At 45.7% G+C, this 22,820-nt stretch overlaps 1 protein-coding gene across 3 annotated transcripts in view; it reads left to right on the forward strand.

Moving 5' to 3' along the window:
* The window catches only part of SLC67A1 (solute carrier family 67 member 1), a 1,118,404-nt gene that overhangs the window by 881,609 nt on the left and 213,975 nt on the right, over positions 1-22,820 (forward strand). The window lies entirely within an intron of this gene.

Below are 22,820 nucleotides of genomic sequence, written 5' to 3' on the forward strand. Positions count from 1 at the left end.
TTAGATGCGGTTCGCTCCCCATTGGGGAGTTTACTAAAAAGTGGGGAACAGAAAGGACGGGGTTCTGTCCCAAGTGTCATGGTACTGGGGAGAGCCTGAACCACTTTTTGTATGTATGCCCGCTATATTCTGCCCCCAGAGCTAAATGGCTCGGACCGGTCTGTAGAAATTTAGGTACCCGAATGGCTGTGGAAGCCACTAGATTGTTAAGAACTAATCTGGATTCCCTTATTGTTGTCGGGGTTGCTAAATTTCTAGGCTGGGCCTGGGTGCTTAGAAGTAGGTATAATAAAAGTACTCAATTGGTGACAGCCTAGTTTTTGTCAATCGCCTGTCCTTCGGTTGCATTAGAGTTTCCATGTAAAACCTAGCATATTTGTTTAAGAAATTGATTAATTTTAAATGATTTATATATCTGTTTTAAATTGATTTATGGCTGTATTCAAGTCCCACTATAAAGTTGTTTATTTATCTGTACAAGAAGCTGATTAGTTATAAATGATTTAATACTCGTTTAATTTCACATGTATGTTTATATTGTATTTTATGTCTTTTATGATGAACTAATCGAATAAAGACTTCTTGAAAATTGGTAGTGAACTTCCCGAGTCCTCCCTGCTTGAGGATAAAGTATTAGATGGCGACTTGCCAGAGAAGGCCATATCACTAATTTACAAAAAACTGGTTAACAACATGGCAGATCCCATGACTCACCTTAGGGTTAAGTGGGACCACAATGTAGCGGGATTAGATGATGACGAATGGTTGGCAGCGGTGGCCTCCCCCCTAGAGGTAGCTATATCTTCCAGGCTGCGTCTGGTGCATTTGAAAATTTTCCAAAGATCCTACCTGTCTGGGTCAGTGTTGATTCGTATGGGATTTGGCTCTGAAGGCTACTGTGTAAGGCGGTGTGGGCAGTAGGGAACCTTTGTTCATACACCCTGGGAATGCATGACTATCCAGAGATATTGGGAGGCGGCAGCGAGCCTTATGGAAGAAGTGTTGGGGCGGCAGATAGACTGTAACATTAAATTGTTAAAGTGGAGATCCCAAATGGGGATCTCAGGAATCAAAATCATTCCTGCCAAGAGCCACCATAGACTTTCTGTCTGTGCTTCCAGCAAGAGTGGAAACCTTTTTCAGCACCCACACAGTGAGGGAAATTGGGCCTGATTTAAATCCTGGCAGATGGCGCATGGGTCCTCCATGAGCAACAGAGTAAATTACTCCATTACCCTGGTAGTCGGACTGCCCACCAGATTTATAAATTATTGATAGGCAGGCAGTCATTTATAAAAGCATTGCCAGGAACAACCGCAACTGCATTTCCTGTCACTGCATTTTACTCTCTGCTATGGCACTGCATCAGCAGTTGTATATATTTTTTTAAATCCCAAAAAAGGATTTTTTATCTGAAATAAAAATATACATGCTCCCTTCACCATAGGAGTCTTCTTCCATGACAGGGGGGAGCATTCTAATGATTTTACTGTTCATCAGTAAGAAACAATAATAAATTCTACATGTATGCCAATCTAATTTGGGTGGGCCGACTTGTAGACAGAGTAGTCTCGACCATGGCGAAACTTAAGTACCACTATATTGGCAGGTAGGGAACTCCGTTACTGTTACAATGGAATGCCCTCTCTGCCAATATATACGTCTGGGCCTTAATCTCCACAGAGGAGTGGTTAGAAGGAGGAAGGAGGCTCTTGTAGCTGGAGAAAAAGCAGGGCCCTTTTTAGGTCTCGCCTGAGCCAGTGCGCTTGGGCATTGCTCCGGCGAGATTACAGTAGCGGAAAAGAAAAGTCTACCAAAACGGCTGCGGATCGCATACAGTTCATGTGAGCTATGCGCGTGCGTGCCAGCCACATAACACACCACCATTTGTCTGTGCCTCGGCATCGGACTTCAAAGGCTGCCGCTCCCCCGCCCCCGCGTGCACATCGCGCACCATTTGTCTGTGCCTCAGCATCAGACTTCAAAGCCTGCCGATCCCCGCCCCCCCCACCCACAGCAATGCCGAGCACATCCCTCACAGTTTAAACTTTTCATTCATTCCTTTTCCTTCATGCCCTCGAGTTTTCTTTCTTTCCACCCCAACGTATGTTTTTTACTTCTTACTTTTATTAGTATGCTAACCTTTTTTCCATCATCGATTATTTTACGTTGTCATTCGTAATATCTGTTTTCTTCTTTTACATTTTATTCCTTCTGGTCTCTAACTGCGAGTTTCTCTCAATCTCTTTCTCATCTTCTATTTCTTTCATGTTGATTTGATTGGTTTTCCACCACTTACTTTTTTCACACACTCCCCTTGCCACTGTTTTTAGGTCATTCCTTTCTTTTACTCCTTAGTTTGCATTTCTTTCCTTTGTCTTCTTTAGCACTATTAATCTGGGCATTCCTTATCTTATATTACCTACATGCCCTCATCTTCATTCACTTCCCAGGCCTTGTCTCTTCATGCAGTTGCTAATCCCATATTCTCGCCCTATCTCCATTCACTTCTCGCCTCTTTCCCTCCGCGCACCACCATTTGTCTGTGCCTCGGTATCAGACTTCAAAGGCTGCCGCTCCCTCGCCCCCCCCGCCACAGCAATGCCGAGCAATGCCAAGCACATCCCTCACAGTTTAAACTTTTTAGTCATTCCTTTTCCTTCGTGCCCTCGAGTTTTCTTTCTTTCCACCCCCAACGTATGTTTTTTACTTCTTACTTTTATCAGTATGCTAACCTTTTTTCCATCATCCACTATTTTACGTTGTCATTCGTAATATCTGTTTTCTTCTTTTACATTTTCTTCTTTCTGGTCTCTAACTGCGAGTTTCTTTCAATCTCTTTCTCATCTTCTATTTCTTTCATGTTAATTTGATTGGTTTTCCACCACTTACTTTTTTCACACACTCCCCTTGCCACTGTTTTTAGGCCATTCCTTTCCTTTATTCCTTAGTTTGCATTTCTTTCCTTTGTCTTCTTTAACCCTTTCCGTGCGTCGGAAGGCCCCCGGCCGTCTGATGTCACAGTGGGCGTGTGCGTAGGACGGCCAGGGGCCGTCCTGACCGCGCCCAGTCATAAATCAGCCGCACCGCGGCGGAATTCCGGCCGCGGTCAACGGGTTAACACTATTAATCTGGGCGTTCCTTATCTTATATTACCTACATTCCCTGATCTTCATTCACTTCCCAGGCCTTGTCTCTTCATGCATTTGCTAATCCCATATTCTCGCCCTATCTCCATTCACTTCTTGCCTCTTTCCCTCCTCGCTTAGCTTCTCTGCCATTTCCAGGCTTTTGTTGTCTTTCACTGGTTGATTTTGACGTTGACATACCTCGGTGTATGCATTGGATAACAGGCTGTTTAGATGCACAGTCAGCCACATAATGCACAGGTGCCAGTAAGGGAGGAGTGACCTGGGTGCTGCGGCCTGCTGTGTCCGGGCCACGCGCTGTGGTTAGGGGAGTGGCGCTGCTGACAGAGTGGAAAGTGCTTTTGAAAGCAGGGTGGAATTAGCGAGGTCATGAGTCGGCAGCGTAAGGGAAGACAATCCCAAAGCAAGAGGTTGACGTGTTTCTGAAGACTCCTATCCTCCCCACCCATGAAAAGGCCTACATGCATGTCCCTTGGGAGACAAGACGGTGGTATGACGCAGGAAAGCTCGCCACCAAATGTCGGTCCAGGCCATCAGTCACTCGGGAGATTATGGATACTCCACTTCTGCAGGATGGGACTTGGCAGTCATGGATACAGAACTTAATTTTTCTTTCGTGAACCTACAGAACAATTCTCTCTCCCGATGCACTTCGAAGCAAAGTATGGGTAGCTGAGTAGTCGCAGTTTACAGCTGAACTATTCAAGACTGCAGAAGTGCTCTCCGTGGCTACCTCTTCTACTATTTCTCTCTTCTCCCTTTTCAACCACTTTCTCTCTTTTTTCTTTTCTATCCCGCCCTTTTCACCTCGCCTCTCTTCTGTCCATCTCTTCCACACTCTCTCATTCATTATCTCCTTTTCTCCTCCCCTATCTTCACTTCTGTGTCTTTGTTTGCTGTCATCCCTTCTTTCTTTCTTCCTGTTTTCTTCTGTTCTCTCTCTCTCTCTCTCTCATATATATATATATATATATATATATATATATATATATATATATATATATATATATCACAAACAGTCCTGCGCTACTATATCCTATAGTAGACAAATCAGGTACAGACCACAAACGTGTGAGGTAATCTTCTTAGTGCTTTATTTCTCCATAGTCAACATGACGGGTTTCGGCTGCGTCGCCACAGCCTTGATCACATTATATATATATATCTCCCTGATGCTATCCCCACTTCTCTACCATTCTCTTTTCTCGATCATGCTCTTGCCTGTCCACCTCTGTTTCTCCACCACCCCTGCTCCATAATGTTGTCACTTTCTTTTCCTTCTCTGATCTCCTCTTTTGCCTAATCTCTCAATGCCTTGTCATCTGCCTTTCTCCCCGTTTCAACCCTGCATTGCTTCTCTGCCCGCCTATATCAATTTATTTTCTCCTTGGCTTTTCTACATTTCATGGTCTCAATCTCTGTGTCTCTCTCCAGACTGCCAACCCCCTCGTTCTTTTTATGTCTCACTCCCCACAGTCACTGCCTGCCTCAGCTTTTCGTTGCGAAAACACAGTTTGCTCTTGAGTATCCATTTTCAATCTCGCATCCAGCTACAGGCTGTACCATAGTAACGTTTTATTAGAAATCACGCAGCAATTTGTTTAATCAAACCGTGGGGAAATGTGTCACTAGCTCAGCCATTTTAATTCCAGGTTGTGAGTTTATCCTGGCCCTATTCTGAATTTTTAACTGGCCTGTCCTGACATTGGCTGCCTTCCCTTTGGACGCAGCGCAGCACGTTTTTTACCTCAATACCTCTAATAGAGGACCCCCCAAAGTGTACACTTTTCTCCTGAACATTGCGTAGATGCCTTTAGAGGAAGTTACACTGCCTGGGTTCATCTGTCACAAACTGTGGTAGAGCAGAGCACTACTGAGGATGCCACTGTTTCTTCAGAAATTTAAACTCCCTGAGTTTACAGTCACAAACTCTAACTACCAGTTTACTTCGATTGCCCAAGGAAGGTAGTCTATTTGATGTTCCCAGGGGTGTCCGCATTTTCTACCTAATGGTGTAATGAAACTTGAGGGCCCCCCCCCCCCACCCCTGAAAAGTACATAGAGGGCTTTCCTCTGGACTCACTCAGTAGCTCTCAGGCCAAGGTTCTGTGCTGAGGGCCCCCCTGGAGCTCGGCCCCCTCTTTATTACACCACTGTAACATTCTACCACTGACTCACCGTTTGGTACGTACTAGCCCCGCTTTTGCCATTTCTTGTCTCTGGGCCTTGAAGGCAGCGACTTCAGCAGAACGTACACTGGACATCGGGAGGTGTGGTTGTGTGTGTCAACACTTGACCTCAGAAGAGGAACAAGCATTTGCAATGCAATAGGTCTCGCATTACTAAAGTTTGAGCTATTGGTGTTGCATTATTTAGCAATGCCAATAGCTCAAACTTTAATAATGCGAGACCTAGTGCATTGTAAATGCTTATTAAAAGGATTCATGGAAGGTTTGTAGTAAACTGAAAAGGGAAGTGCTGGAGGTTGAATTTTTGTAAGGAAGTTGCCAGGATTTGGGGTAGATAATTCTTCAGTCAGCAGCTAGTGCAGAGGAGAAGATTGGCACTCTCCACCACTTCCTCAGAACATTCCTGGACCCAGAACGTAACATCAGAAGAGAAGAAGAATCTGCTTCATTGTTGTAAAAAGAAGCTGTAAGAATTGCTGAATCCTGTTGGAACCGAATAATTGGAACTGTCCCTAAAGAGTTGGGCTTCTGTGGCTACTACAGGGACACGAGTGGTAGATGGGCTTCCTGACTTAAAGAAGGGCCAGCTGTGGACTAGAAACTTTAATAGCCTTGTTTGGCGAGAGACTTTTTGCCTAATACCTGCCTTTACAACCTGGGAGCTGTAAGAGTGACCAGGAAGATTTTTTCAAGAGGTGTGCTAAATTTGTGCAATTGGCTAATAATATGAATTTTTAATAAAATTATGTGAAATTAAGCATAATTACGGGAAATGCAAATCAGGCATTTAGCACTATATTTTAGTGTGAAATGCATCCTTGCATCAATTTTTGACACAAGGATGCTTTTTGTGCTAAAAATATAGTGCATAAAAACAGAAGCACCACTAACAACAGTCGATCATGCTAAACTTTTAGCATTAATGGCTCATAATTACGTTAAGTGGTTTATTGGCAGAATTTCAACAAACATAAGGAGAAATTCCCCAAATTGTGCGAGATACACTGGTGTAATTTAAATTTCGCCCATGCCTAATTGTTCCCAGCAGTACAGGAATTTTAGACTTGTGATCTTATTTAGTTTTGCTAGGCATCCCGCTGTTCTGCGGGTGGCGTTCATGCTCTCTGCCCCTTTGGAGGAGGACCATCGCTATATTTAGAGATCTTGTCTGGAAGCTTTTGTGCAATTTATATTTTTGTACATTATTTACAATGTGCAGAACATGGATTTAATCTTGAATGTACATGTACGCATTGATATGGTTATATTGCATTTGAAACAACAAACTTACTATTATTTATAGAAGTGTGTTTTTCTGGTTTATGTTAACTAGGCCTAAACGCCATTTTGCTCGAAATAGATGTCTCCTCCTGAATGATCTGGTTAAACCTATCAGCCTTAGGGTGGTTTTCCCTAAAGTTTCTGCCTGCTTACCTCCTCTTGTTACTGTATTCTTTTTTGTTGGCCATATGACTCTGAGCACTTTACCCCTACTAACCAGTGCTACAGTGCACATGCGCAACCACTAAATATGGTTTCATTGAGTTATCCACAATTGGTATATTTAATTTATTTGTAAGTCCCTAGTAGAGTGCACTACCGGTGCCCAGGCCCTGTAAATTAAATGATACTGGTGGGCCTGCAGCACTGAATGTGCCACTCATACAAGTAGTAGTTTAAACATACCTGAGGTCTGCCACTGCAGAGCTGGTGTGTGCAGTTTACACTGCTATGTTGACTTGCATTTAAAACCTTTTGCCAAGCCTTAAACTCTCCTTTTATTACATATAGTCACCCCTAAGGTATGTCCCAGGTATCCCATAGGGAAGTGGTCTCTGTAAGTTAAAGGTAGGACATGTACGTGTTCTGGTAGTGAAAAACATCTACATTTGTTTTTCACTACTGTGAGGCCTACTCCCCTAATAGGTTAAGATCGGGAATTCCTTATTATACTTTTAAGCTGTAATTTCCGATTGAGAAGTAGTAGCTTTGTCATGTTTAATATAATTGGAATAGTAATGATAAATCTACTTTGCTGGCAACGTTGGATTTAACTTTACTAATTTATAAGTGCCACTTTTAGAAAGATGGCATTTCCCTGCTCGTAAAGCTCTGTGTCCCTGCAGCCTGTCTCCAATACACGTCTGGGGTAGATGACAGCAGGGCTATATACATTCCCTCTAGAAAGCCACAAACACCGGAGGGGTATGTGTCACTGAGTGGCTATCTGCATCCTGATGGGTCAATCTGGCCATAATGGGAAGGAGAAGCTGACACATCTGAATGGGCAGTGCTCTGTCCCCACACAAAGGGTTGCATGCCCCCCTGTAGTGAGTCCGGAGCCAGGGTTGGGAAGGAAGGACCTCTGTGCATGTCATAGCCTCTCTTTGATTTCACCTCCACTTCAAAGGCACTTCTGGGAATAAGTACTGGGTCTCTGACCCTGCCAAATCAGACACTACTGGACCCGTGAAGAACTCTGTCTCAAGAAAGGACTGCTGTGCTGCTACAAGGAGTGCCACTCTGCTGAAATGCTACTCTTGAAGAACTGCTTTTCTGCCCTGCAGTGCTGCCCTGCTGCCTGCTGCCTTGTGCTCTGCTGAGGTAGGACTGGTCCCATCTCACTTGAACCCAGTGTGACTCCAAGGGCATGTTCGGTTGCCCCCTGTTCTAAAGTCTCAGGGACATTAAAGACTTCTTCTTTTCACCTGCTACAGCACCAGGACTTTGTTTGCTGCAAGTCTTGCCCTGCCAAGTGATGCCAATCCACTCCTGGTAGAGGGTATAAAGTGCTGCAACTGCCGTTGTTGCACTGCTCAGAACCCATGCATCTCTTTTGACAATAATGCACCGCAGCCGCTGTGAGAAACAAGGACATTGCATCGCTGTCAGTGCAACACTTCATCTGCTTTTTCCACACATCCCCGACTTTGTGTAGCTTGGACATGGTGCATCGCCTTCAGCTGGAAACTCGATGATGACGTATCACCCCTTTTGCTGCTCGCATCTCTGCTCTGTTAATGATGCAACAAGGTACTTTTCAGCGTATCCCTGAACCTTTGGATTTACCCCAGTCAAGCGTGACTAGATATCCTGAGTTGGTGCTTTAAGCTTTTAAGCACTATATTTTCATTTGATCTTAAAAAATACATAACTCCAGTTATACTTATTGGATTGTTGTCATTTTGTCCATGTTTTGTTTTTAAGACTATAAGCCATTTTTATAAACTGATGTGGAGTCTTTTTGTGGTGTTTTCACTGTGTATCTGACTTACCCTGACTAAGATTGTTTTTCCTGCTGGGGAAGGGTGCATACTCCTGCCAACCAGAAACTCAGTCTTTAGCAACCAATGTTCATTAGTTCTGCAGCACACAGTCAAACAGATTAATGTGTATTTATTTCCTTTAACAACGTTCTTGGTGATCTCAAAGAAAAAGTTCCATCACATACACAGTGATATTGCTTTTTCCAAGGCCCTGCCGCTAGCTCTTTGGGCTGTATTCATTAACAATAGTTTACTGTTGTGCTTGTAACTAGTTTGCCCTGCCATCTTCGGCACAGATGGGCCAAAACCACATTCCTGTAATGAGATAGTACTTAGATGCTAAGGCAATATGATGTTTTATATAACTATAAAGCTGTGCTCTGCCATGCTTCACATTGCTTACATTGACAGAGAAAATTAATGATAATTGTTTTGTTTAAATACTTCAGTATGACTTCATTGTGACCCAGCAGTCCGGTAGCAGGCAGACCACTGAGTCAAGGGTTACTGCCAGCGAAGGGTCCCCTTAATGGCAATTCATTGGTTGTCCCAATTCTAAATCGGCCATAGAAACCCCGTTTTTTTGCAGGACAGGAGAAACTCTAGTTTACAATGTCTCTTCCACTCTGCCAAATCCTGAATAAGATCCATAGTAATGTCTTCCTTCTCCAGAGGAACAGAACAAGATACTCAGGCCTCCAAAGGAGTGGCGGCATACTAGTGGCAGGTCAAATATACGAGTTTGTACTGCTCTGGAATTTTTGCCACAAAGATAAATTCTTCAGTGGGTCCTTGCCTTGCTGTAAAGATATCTGGTCTCATGGATCCTTACCCACCCACAGCTTCCTTCCTTGCTCCACTGGAGAACAAAAAGTGACTAAGTCTGAAGGTAAAATCATGTATGGATCTGAAAAGCCAAACTTAATCCATAAGCAAAGTGACCTAAGTAGCTGTGAAATCCTGCTGTGTCCTACTTGTAGCTTTTGGTGCCAAAAGGTTGACAACAATCTTATCAGCATCCTATCGTACCATGCTGGAGGACTTTGAGAACTAAAAATCTTTTAGGTCCTAAGGTAAAAACTTTAAATAAAGAGATCTATTTGGTTTACCCGCGGTCCAGGCCATGATTTAGAGTTTTCTTGGCACTTTTTGTCTTAAAGGTTTGCTTTAAAAATTGATATCTCAAGTTTCCCTTATACAATTTTAATCCTTTTGGTTTATTTTTGCCCATTCATTTTTTCTTCATTTTTTAAATTGATTTGGAAATGTTATTGTTTTGTGTTATTGGCTTTAATGTTGCCTACAGTTTGAATGTCGTGCATACTTCTCTGGAGGGATTTTCTCCTGCTTGTGCCATTGCTACCAGAAATTCTGTGTTGTAACTTAACCAGATTTTGCTAAATCGTGAGGGGTAAATTCCTCCCAAATCAGTAACCTAATTACTGGCATTGGTGTCAGTGGTAGGACATAATATTGTCTACCAGTTGCCATTCAGCTTTAATAGTTGAGCATCCCTTTCCAGATTTAGATTAATTGGCAAGAAGCATTTTTGCTCATTTCCGATTAAGTAATATTTTTTACTTTTTCATTTTTTGTAAAATGTTTGCACCTTGATTTTTGGGAGCACAGAGGTGACTTTGTCTGCCCTGAATGGCCTTATCATGGAGGATATGAAGACCACGGGCAGGGTAATGGGACCTTAATTTGTGCTACAATGCCAAGAAGGTTGAATATAGGAAAGCCTTAGCAAGTAGCCAGACAAGTGCAGATCACCTCTGCGGAAAAGAGAATATGAGGGCATTGAAGAGGCAGCAGTGCAAAAAGATGGGCTGCCTCGTTGAGCTTCTTTGCCTTTGTTTTCCACGGTTTGGGTGGTGCTTCCTCTCATAGTTTGTCACCATGAGAGTTGGACTATATCGAGTCAGAATATGAGGACAACAAGGCTGAGAGAGATCAGAAATTGAAATTTGCTGCTCTTGCACTTGAAGAAAAAAGGCAATCTTTGTCCTTGAAGAGAAAAACTCCAAAGCTGCTCTGTCTTCTGGGGAGAAAGAGGCACCCCATATGCTTTATTTTGGACATGCAACAGTCTGGCAGCTAAAGACAATAAGGCAGCTAAAACCCTGGCTGCTAAGGAGAATCTGCCAGTAGCAAACCTTGCACTGACAGAGGTAAAGCTAGACTTGGAACAGTGAAAGACCCTATTTGGGTCGTGAGTGGAACCAGCGGAGGATGGAACTGAAAGCCATGAATGCAGCAGAGTCCAGCAAAGATTGTGTCACCGATAACGAGCAACCTATTGACACTTGAAAAATATCAATATTGTTGTTGGGGTGCTTGTGGGCGTGGTTCTTGTGGTGCATGTGGGTATACATTCAATTGTGTATATATGGTGTTGGAGTGCAATTCTATGTGTAAAAAAGGGCAATACACATTACCTGCACATACATTATGACACATTCACAACATATATGTGGAGCTGGATAACGATGAGCAGTACTTACCTCTCCCCACACCACCATGGCCTCGCTACATCAGCACTCTGCTTCCAGAACACCGCCAGCCATGGCTTGATGAAGTACTAAAAACAACTGCAACGGCTGCGGATGGACTGCGGTTTTCCCGCCAAGATCTAAATCCGGCCTTTCGACACAATCCAAGTCAAAACAGATTTCTGGGTTGTGGAACAAAATTTTGATTGAAGGACTTCCCAAACTCTATATGGGTTTTCCCACATACTAAATAAGACCCATGGTTCTTTGTACACATACCGAATTGAGAATCTGCAGGGCCCAGTTTTCACACTGTCCATCCTTAAGTTTTTGTTTTTCTGGGAGAAAGTACATTTTCGCTCCTTTGGGTGTGCTTACGTTCTAATCTCATTTGAGATGTCATCAGTGATGTCTCTGACCATGTCATGAGTGATGTAATATGTGAAGTCATAATCATTGCCTGGGGGGGGGGGGGGCGTGAGTTCTAGTTAGCTCATGTAACTATAACTGCTGAATTTCTCTGGTTTGGTATGAGTGAAATGTCAGTCTAACTATAATGTCCCTTTAACCTTTGTTTTTTTCAGGGAATTTATAAGGTTTTTTATATTCTAATTCCTAACTATAACGTGCCTTTAACCTCTGGTTTTCTTAAGTGAATTTCAGCCCCCACCACCTTCAAAACGTATAACTATATAGCATGTATAGCACCCTTAATATCTATGAGTGGATGCATGTGTGTCTCAATGGGTCTGTGAATCGTTGCTTGACTCTCCCAGTCAATCTATGAGGAGGTGCATGAGTGGCTTTGTGCATTTGTAGGTAACTATATAACTGTCCGACTGGATCTGTGAGTGGATACCTGAGTCTCTAAGTGCATGTCTCAGTGGGTGAGTGAGTGGGTGCTTGAGTGTCTGAGTGGGTCTGTGACTAAGTGCATGAGTCTCTCAGTGGATCTATGACTGGTAGTGTGAGTGTCTGAATGGTTCTGTGTGTGGGTCTCTGAGTGCAACTGTGAGTGGGTGTTTGCATCTCTGAAGGTATGAGTGGCTGGGTGTATAAGTTTCTGAGTGTGTGTTTGAGTGACTGCATGGGTGTGTGTGTCTGAGTGGGTCTGTGAGAGGGTGTCTCACTGGGACTGTCAGTGGGTGTATGAGTATGTCTGTGAGTACATACATGAGTGTGTGAGTGGATCTGTAAGTGGGTGCATAAATCTCTGCTTGGGTCTGTACATGGGTGTGTGAGCCTCTGAGGGTAAACATCGTTTACAACGATGTTGATACATCACATGCCATTACAACGCAATCATCACATCGATCAGGTTCTTACATCGCATACCATTACAAGGCAAGCCATTACAATGACTTGCTATAGGGGGAAGAAGGTGTTGGATTTTAAATCCAACACCTTACATATTGTTGCACAGACTGGAGTTGGAATAGTGAATTCTACTATTCCAAAATCCAGCACCCTCCCCACAGCAAGTCTTTGTAATGACTTGCGTTGTAATGGTATGCGGCGTAACAACCCGGCCATTGTAATGACCATGTTGTAATGGCATGTGGTGTAAATGCATGCGTTGTATCTTGGCATATTACTCTCCGAGTGAGTCTGTAAGTGGGTGCATGAGTGCCCAGGTGGGTCTGCGAGTGGGAGTAAGAGTCTCTAAGTGGATATGATACTGCGCATGAGTCTATGAGTGGATCTCTCAGTAGGTGCGTGGGTCACTGAGTGGGTCTGTACATGGGTACGTCACTTTCCACGTGAGTCTGTACGTGGGTGCATGAGTACCTGAATGAGTATGTGAATGGGTGCATGAGTATCTGAATGGGTATGTGACAGAATGTATAAGTGTGTGAGTAGGTATGTGAATGGGTGTATGAGTGCCTGAGTGAATTTAGGAATGCGTACATGAGTCTGTGACAGTGACCTGCGAGTGTGTACAAATATTTTTTTTGTTTTATATTTCCAGCAATATTCATGGTGTTGCCCCAATATTCGCAATGTTCCTGTAATGGTACATATGGGACTGCGCTGGCATCATAGCAAATATCACATACGATATAAAAAAAACAATTTTGGACACATAACTTGTACCTAATACCTCCATTTCTCAAACATAGGGTCAGAGTATCTCCACTCCGATCCCTTATCTTAACTTTGACACAAAGTTTCAGCCACGGGATCCTTTCCTGATCGATAAAATGACAGCCCCAACTTTCGGTTCAGGTTGCTTCCAGCCAATCAGAGCATTCCCGTTGGTGCGCACATTCATGATTTACAGCAAACTCGTCGCGATTTAACCGCGGTCACCCCGAAACCGTTGCAAAATATCCGCTGTCAGAGATATCACTATATTGTTTGGATTTAGTTTCACAAAAACTACTGTACTGGTTTGCACCAATCTGCATAACAACCTCTACATTTCTGCCAAATTTGGTGTTATTCGGTACAGTGGTTTGGACTGTGGGTTTGACACGTTCATATGGGAATTAACATTACAAACGCACCATTATTTTGCACCCCTATTTCTTGATCCCCACAGCATGGATCATCCCCAAACTTTACATGACACACTGAACCTATTTTCACACTTGTTTTGGAATATTTCCTTTAGATTGGTCAAACAACGCCACAGTTATAGACAAGTCACAAAATGCTTTTCCAATGGAATCTAGGTTCTAACTATAACCACCTACTGGCAATTGCCAATAGGATATTTCACTCTGAGTAGTTCCCACGCTTTAGGTGGAACGCAGCTCCTTCATATTTCAAACTAAATCACCATCGACAATCTAAAACTGTTCATCTCAAATATCTGTTTAATCTAGCAGAGTTTTTAAGCATAGGATTTGAACGGTGTTATCTACTTCGAGCTAGCAAAGTGACAAAGTCTTTTGACATTTTTATAGAAAAGTCTTTAAGCACAGATTTAACTAGTGCCTTCCACCCTAAGCTGAAACATGATTAAAGCCTTTTACCACTCCAGGAACAGTATTATAGCTTTGTAAAATACCATCCAACCCAACCTGGAATGAATAAAAGCAGTATTTTATTCTTTTTAGAGCTTGGCACAGAAAAATAGCTATGTCCAGACATAAAGGAGCATACAGTCAACTCAAAGCAGCGCCCTTTCTGGATCAGACTGCCATGTAAACTATGCAAAAAAGGACGTCTGGAACCCTTGGCATGTTCCCAGGTTTAAAGTGGAGAGCAATTTGGATATATTTAGACATTGATATTATGGTCAGGCAATGTTTTGGAGTCAATAGGAAACATAACATGTTAATGAAAGGGGGGTTTTGTAGAGCCAGAAACGTTGGCAGGTTTGAGCAGGCTTTTGAGGCTTCCTTATTCATGCACATCATAGTTCACTCTAGACAGGATCAAATAGGCCACACCCCAGCATAACTCTCACAGCATTTGTGTTGCCACTCTCTCGGTAGGATGACACTATACCATACTCCTGGTAGAGGCTTGTTCTCTTTTAGCAAACAGAGTGTATCATGAAACTGAGCTTCTGTATTAAAAGCTGAGTTTTAATCTGTGGCCTGACTTGGAGCACATTGATAGATAATATCAACTGATCAGGTCTCATTCACAGACCAACAGATGAAGGTACATTTACACAGGAGATCATGAAATGGAAGTCCTTGTGAAAGCATTGATGTTGGTGTAGTTCATCTCCATTAGAATGATGGATTATTGCTTCTACCAATGGAGGCTCTCCATCCAGGGAGGCAATGCCCACCCTCACCATCAGTTCAGGATAAATCAAACTTGCTGGAGCTACTGTACTGAGAAGAGATTTAAAAATATATATTGTATTGTATTGTAATTGCATTTATATAGCACTTACATCGCAGTCAGTTGAGTACCATTGGTCAAACAGTACTTTGTACTGGTTACATAGAAGGAAGGGTAATGTGTGCTCTATCAGGTACAACTGTAAGCTGTTGTAATTTTTGAGACTGTGCTGAATGTCCATCCGATCGATGTCAGGCCAAGGGTGAGATTGAGTCTTGCATTAATATTCTCCATAATATCTAATGTAGGATGAGTGGGTGGCTGTGCGAAAGTGTTTATCTGCCCTGATATAAGGAATCTAGAACTTGAGCTGGGCCAAAGTCTTAAAACAGCATTCTTTTTTAAGTCTTCTCCTCTAAAATCCAGGATTCAAGTATTTGATGCGGATTTCATGCCTAGCCAGGAATAAGGTCCACTTTCAAGACTCGGTTGAGATATGTCATTTTTTCATGCCAAAGGTGGGCAAACGCATGTCAAGGAATCCCCACCAGGGTTGTCGCCCATTCTGACAATCTCGTGCTGTCATTTTCAGGTGTTGACTGTTGCCTATTGGGTGTAAAAATTACCCCTAGATTCTAAACTATTGTTCTTCTAGCACTCATATCAGTGACCACTACCTCCATAGTGTAAGAAAGATATCATTACAAACGTAAAGTTAAAGTAACAAGCTGTAAAACCTCCCAGCCAGGTACCTCATACATCTGTAAATGTAAATGTGTTGGACTTGTAAAGCGCACAGCTGCCCGTGAGCGCCCCGGCGCTGAAGTCCGCTGGGTAACCCGTCCTGGCTCTCCCTGTGAGATGGACCCTTCTGGGTATCTCCAAGGTGAAACGAAGGCATCCCCGATGTCTGTGGGGGGCCGTTGTAGAGATGAAGCAAGCTTAATGCCCAGAGTTGCCGAGTGTGATCCCTGGTTAGAGTAGGCACCGAGGTGAGAATTGTCGAGTCCGCTGACCCTAGGTCCACGACCCTGCCGCGTCGGGAATTGAACCCTGGTCCCAGGCCGTTCTCTGCTTCCGGGTCTGCTGCCTCTAACCAGTGAGCCACTATGGATGCATAATGTTGTCCTACACTAAAATAATGCTCGGTCCATGGGAAGGCTGGTCTGCTTTAAAAGCCTGTCGCCCATACCTATTATTGCCATCAGGAAATGACTAAGCACTTGCTGGAAGTGAGAAATGTATTTGTAGTGGGGCTTATGTTTCTGCTAATAATAATAAGAATGATATCAAAATAATGGAGCTTGTAGAGCAAGTAGCAACTTCAGGTGAAGCATCCCAGCGCTAAGGTCCAGACTCTCGCAAGTCAAAAGCGCAACAATTTCTATCAAATCAGACCAACCTAAATAGTCACGTTTTTAGCTTTTTCTAAAACAGAGGATCCAAAAGGGCCTCACAGACTGAAGGAGAGAGATAGTTCCAAAGTTTGGGCACTAGACAGCAGAAGGAACTACCACCAATCCAGGCCCTCTTCACCTTGGGAATGGTAGCAAGGATGACACCTGAGAATCTTAAGTTTATAGATGATGTATAAGGTTTAATAAAAGATGGAGATACTGTGGGCCATTGTTGGTGAGTGCCTTGTAACAATAACACGGGGCATTGAAGGAGGATCTCTGCCTCAGTGGTAGCCAATGCAGTTTGGTGAGTGCTGCCCTGATAGAGATCCATTTTGGGAGATTTAGCAAGAAACGTGCCACACAATTCTGCACTCGTTGGAGTCTATTCACCCGAGTCTGTGACACAACTAGGTACAGAACTATACAGATGTCTAGCCTACACATGATTAATGCATCGACTACTGTTTTTTTTTTTTTTTGCAGACTCTGGCAGGAAGTGGAAGATGTTTTTAGTCATTAGCAGCCAAAAACATTTTCCTACAAGTGCACTAATTTGACTATTAAAGGAGAGCTTCTCATGAAACCAAATGAGCAAATTCTTGGCCTTGGGGTAGGGAAGAGGCAATGGACCAAGGTTATCAGGCCACCAAGCAGTAGACCAGATGTTAGGTCGTTTACACACCATCAGTACCTCGGTTGGGTACCCAACAGTTTGAGTCCATCTACATGGCGATCTCCGCAAGGCAAATTCATAGAGAGGAGGTCATATGGGTAGTGTTATGTAATAGAGTGATGATGAGCTGAGTGTTATCCGCATATGAGATGATGGTAAACCCACAGCATTCGATGACCTCAGCCAGGGTGCGAACTTATATTTTAAAGAAAGTTGGGCTCAGAGAGGAGCCACGTGGCACTCCTTGCTGCAATAAGAGCACACCTAAGACTGAAATGATTTTTGGGACATCTGGAAGGTACGCTCCTGCAGAAAGGAGGCAACCCAAACCAGGGCTTTATGGCTGATACTGCACCTCCAAAGTTTTTCGATCAGGATTGGTGTTGAATGCAGCACTGAGATCCATCATTAATAGTGCTGCCAAGTAACCAGCATCCAAAATTGGGCAGATAGATTATGTAGCTAGCAGCAAGTCTGACTCGGTGGAATAGGAGGGACAAAAAGCTGACTGGGTCCTGTGAAGCAGATCATTGGCCTCAAGAAAGGTAGAAATCTGTTTGTTAACATGTTTCTCTGTGATTTTGGAGAATAGTGGAAGCAGTGAAAGGGAGGAATAGTTTTTTGGGTTTAGTGGGGTCCAGCAGACGCTTTTTATGCAGAGGGACCATTACAGCATCCTTCAACCGCTGCGGGGTCACTTTCCAGACCCCACTCCAGGAAGGAGGGGAATGCTGGATCGAGGGGGGTGAGCCAGACTTGATTAAAGTGTAAAGAAAGGCCAGCTCCTAAGTTTCGATGGACTTGAAGTGCAGCAGCGTAGACCTCTCATCTGAAGGATCGAACCAGGTGGTTAGGCAAGGAGCATCTCTGGTCTTAGCAGGAAAGTAGGCGTAAATATTTGCCACCTTTTCTGAAAGAAATTGAGCTATGGCAATGCAGCTATCCTCCGATGCGAAGTGGAAGCTGAGACTAGGGACAGCTAGGAGAGTGACTTAACAATAACGACAATTTCCTGAGAGAAGTTCTTGGTAAATTAAATGTTATTTAAGTAATAGTTGCAACAGGTTTGCTTAATATGACAGAGGTAGAATTTCAGAGCTTTTTTTTTTTTTTGCAGTTTTACATAGTGCAAACTCAACCGGAAGGTATCAAATCACTTTACATGAGCACCAGTTGCATTACAGATGGACACATCCATGGGGGGTTACGAGCAGCGCTCTCTGCTTACCTGTGGTCACGCCAGCACGCCAGTACTCTCTCGCAGTCCCTGGGTTGCCTACGCTGTGAGTCTCGCCGCCATCAACATCCAGGAGCGGCTAGAGACTACAGCTCCCAGTGGGCTTAGCGCGGACTTCCTGCCACCGCTGTTCCCGCGCCCGGAGGCGCTACAAAGCGGAGCCTCGCCCTCGGTGGAGCGGGGGTTACGAGCAGCGCTCTCTGCTTACCTGTGGTCACGCCAGCACGCCAGTACTCTCTCGCAGTCCCTGGGTTGCCTACGCTGTGAGTCTCGCCGCCATCAACATCCAGGAGCGGCTAGAGACTACAGCTCCCAGTGGGCTTAGCGCGGACTTCCTGCCACCGCTGTTCCCGCGCCCGGAGGCGCTACAAAGCGGAGCCTCGCCCTCGGTGGAGCGGGGGTTACGAGCAGCGCTCTCTGCTTACCTGTGGTCACGCCAGCACGCCAGTACTCTCTCGCAGTCCCTGGGTTGCCTACGCTGTGAGTCTCGCCGCCATCAACATCCAGGAGCGGCTAGAGACTACAGCTCCCAGTGGGCTTAGCGCGGACTTCCTGCCACCGCTGTTCCCGCGCCCGGAGGCGCTACAAAGCGGAGCCTCGCCCTCGGTGGAGCGGGGGTTACGAGCAGCGCTCTCTGCTTACCTGTGGTCACGCCAGCACGCCAGTACTCTCTCGCAGTCCCTGGGTTGCCTACGCTGTGAGTCTCGCCGCCATCAACATCCAGGAGCGGCTAGAGACTACAGCTCCCAGTGGGCTTAGCGCGGACTTCCTGCCACCGCTGTTCCCGCGCCCGGAGGCGCTACAAAGCGGAGCCTCGCCCTCGGTGGAGCGGGGGTTACGAGCAGCGCTCTCTGCTTACCTGTGGTCACGCCAGCACGCCAGTACTCTCTCGCAGTCCCTGGGTTGCCTACGCTGTGAGTCTCGCCGCCATCAACATCCAGGAGCGGCTAGAGACTACAGCTCCCAGTGGGCTTAGCGCGGACTTCCTGCCACCGCTGTTCCCGCGCCCGGAGGCGCTACAAAGCGGAGCCTCGCCCTCGGTGGAGCGGGGGTTACGAGCAGCGCTCTCTGCTTACCTGTGGTCACGCCAGCACGCTAGTACTCTCTCGCAGTCCCTGGGTTGCCTACGCTGTGAGTCTCGCCGCCATCAACATCCAGGAGCGGCTAGAGACTACAGCTCCCAGTGGGCTTAGCGCGGACTTCCTGCCACCGCTGTTCCCGCGCCCGGAGGCGCTACAAAGCGGAGCCTCGCCCTCGGTGGAGCGGGGGTTACGAGCAGCGCTCTCTGCTTACCTGTGGTCACGCCAGCACGCCAGTACTCTCTCGCAGTCCCTGGGTTGCCTACGCTGTGAGTCTCGCCGCCATCAACATCCAGGAGCGGCTAGAGACTACAGCTCCCAGTGGGCTTAGCGCGGACTTCCTGCCACCGCTGTTCCCGCGCCCGGAGGCGCTACAAAGCGGAGCCTCGCCCTCCGCGTCGCGGACGCGCGCGGACGTCGCCGGGCGGAGCCCGGGCAGAGGGCGGGCCGTCTGTGGCCGTCAGGGGCTGACAGAGGCTGGGCTGGGCCCCGTCCCTTTCCACGACGACTCACGCTTGGTGCCTGTTGCTCTCCTGTTGCCCAAACCATGTCTACACGCTCTGGTAAGCCTCTCAGGGGTGAGGTCGAAAGGGGATCTAATGCCGCGAGCCCCGTGATAGGGTCAATGGACCGCTTCATTACCAGGGTGGCGGCGGTGATTGAAAAGGAGATCGCCATCTCTGAGCGGCGTCTATCTGAAGTATATCTCCCCGCAAGTCGCTCATTATTGGGGGTAGACGCCCAGTCGCTCACACCAACCATTACACGGGTTCGAGGAGGTACCCCCCCTAGTATGGACAGTGCTCCTTTGGAACCCCTCCATCGGACTGGTATTGAGCAAAATATTGACAGGTTGGAATCCCAGGCCGCTCTTCCTCCTATAGACACTCTGGAAGATGATGGCCGTAGTAATTGCTCCGCATCACTACCACCTATTCTGTTAAGTGATGTTACTGGAGACCCAGAGTCCCCTAATTCCCCTGTACGTACCACAGTTGTATCAGATGGAAAACTAGTTGGGGCATCTCCTATTAACGTGACTTGTGATACTCGGCAGGAGTTTCCCCTCGTAGGTAAAAAATTGCGTAAACGTAAGAAGGGTAAGCTAGTGAGACAGGCCGCCCTCTACCAAAGAGTAAGGAAGTCTCCTGTGCCAAATCCAAGTATTACAAGGGGTGCCCCTATGCAGAACGAAACTGATACAGAAGGGGATGTACTGATTTCTCCAAAGGGCCCTCATACAACTAAAGTCCCAAAGCGAGCTGACTTGGTAGTGGTCGAAAATATTCTGGAGAAGGTATATACCCTCTTGAAACCATTAATAACTCAAGTGAAGAGTCTAGGGGAGAGGATTGATAAATTAGAGCAGTCAACTCTGGATGGGTTACATTCACTCAAGACAACAATTAAACTAGCAACTAGAGTGACTGTAAATAAGGATGTGGGTGTAAAAGGGAATGATTTATTAGCGCAGAAAGGCCCTGAGCCCCAAATAACCCAAAATAAAGCTGCTCTTAACAATCTAGTAATTCCAGCTCCGAAATCTCCTCCGATTTTGAATCCAGGGCCAAGCGATAAGGGACTTCCAACAAATAAAGAGTCAGAGAAAAATCAGCCTAAATCTCATTCTCAAAAACAGCAACAGACAACTGAGGGCAAAAAGGCGGTCCAACAAAAATTAGAAGGTAGCAGTAAACCCAGCGGCCCAACGACTAGGAAAGCCCCCAGGCCTGCAACACAATGTTCTGCCCCAACAATCTTCTCACAGGCCCCCAGTATCCGCCCACGACGGATCCCCCCAATTAATCTCCCACCAGACTGTCAACCATTTGTTGCAGTCATGGTTAATGTGCCTCCTCTAAAGGATGGCCAGTTGGAAAACCATCAATCACTTAAGAACAAGTGTATACACTGGCTGAAGGCAAATAAACCAATCCCCCCGGGTATGGACGGTATTATTTTAAGTGTCCGTAGAGTGGGATGGGTGGGGCAAGGGAAAAAAATGCTGGAAGGGGACTGTGTAATTATAAATTTCCAAGACTATAGAATGGTGCCATCCATTTGTACTCCTATTAAAAATATGGGGGCCCCGGGGGTGAAACTGGTAGACCTCACGTATTTTTACCCTAGGCATCTTGTGAGCCCAATTGGAGGAAGTGAAAGTTCTCTCAATTCGGGCCAAAACTGGGCCGGGGTTGTAGGAGGCGACAGGGAGAAACATATGCGGGCAAATGGCCCCTGCTGACTGGAATCAGTGAGGAGAGCAGAACGAGAAGAAGTACCATCCACCCAAATAAACCTTGTAAGTGTAATAGGAGAGTCTACAACAACTCCACAAGATCCCTGCTCTCCTCGGTTATATAGAGGGAGCCCCATGGATAGGGGCCTTCAAGCGTCCAGCGACTATCCAGCTGTGACGGACCTAGTCTTTAAGGTTTTCAGCTGGAACATCGCAGGGATTGCTGGAAAATTGGCCCTCCCAGATTTTACTGCGTGGGTCGACAAGCACTCCTTGTGCCTCTTTCAGGAAACTTGGAGCTTGATACCGGTCCATAGGGTGGGCTTTTCCTCATACTCCTCTCCTGCGCGGGCCTCGGAATCTGGGAGAGGCCGCCCAGCCGGCGGCCTTCTTATTTGGGTCGCGGCATCTTTAAACTGTAGAGTGGTGGACTATCCCACAGGTTCCCCGGACATACAAAATATTACCCTTATAGACCAAAGGGGAAGAATTGTTCTAAACATCTTTAATGTGTATGCTCGGGGTACAAAGGGTGGGAGAAAGTCTCCAGTGATAGCTCTTCTTGAGACCCTGCTAAATAACACCCCCCATAAGACCCGCACCCTGGTTGTTGGTGATATGAACTGCACGTTCGAGCCTTTGGGCTCGGATGTTTCCCTCGACCAGGATGAGGAGGATGCCAGGTGGGGGATCCCGGCTCTGGACATCGTACCGATTAAAAAGTGGACAGAAGTGGCGCTCCAAATATACTCCCTTACTCTTGAATTTAATCTAAGGGCAGCGAATGGGAGGACTTCCTTGGATAGGGGGGGTGCACATACTTACAACAGACCAGGGCACACCTCTAGGCTGGATTATGTCCTAATAGATGTGTGCTTATGGCCTTATGTGAAGGACATGCAGGTGGTCCCTTCGACGGAGAGCGATCACAACCCTCTCTCCCTAGAAATGGAACACTGGTGGCAACCCCAATGGAAGGCCAACTTTAAAGAGGCGCTCGTACCACTAGATGAATCTGAAGTCTCCCCATGTGGTAGAAGAATTAAATGGGCGAAACTGGTCCTATCCGAGGCGAAGGTTGGGGAAATTCAATCCCACTTAAACCGCGTGGTAACATCTTTGGAATCTTCGCTAGAAGGGGTTGGTAAAGTGAGTGGGTTGTTTCTCTCTCTGATTGAAGACCTAACCAATGTCTTTACCCTGTCCTCTAAAAAGCCGGGCACGACAGGAACTAAAAAAAAAGTTTGTGAGGGGTGGTATACCCAAGCCTGCAGGACCCATAAGACAAAGCTAGTTGAGGCAGTTAAATCTAAATCCCAAAGTGTGATCCATGAGGCTAGGAAGGCTTATAA

Source organism: Lissotriton helveticus, chromosome 3_1 (genome assembly GCF_964261635.1).
Source record: "Lissotriton helveticus chromosome 3_1, aLisHel1.1, whole genome shotgun sequence".
Lineage (NCBI taxonomy): Eukaryota > Metazoa > Chordata > Amphibia > Caudata > Salamandridae > Lissotriton > Lissotriton helveticus.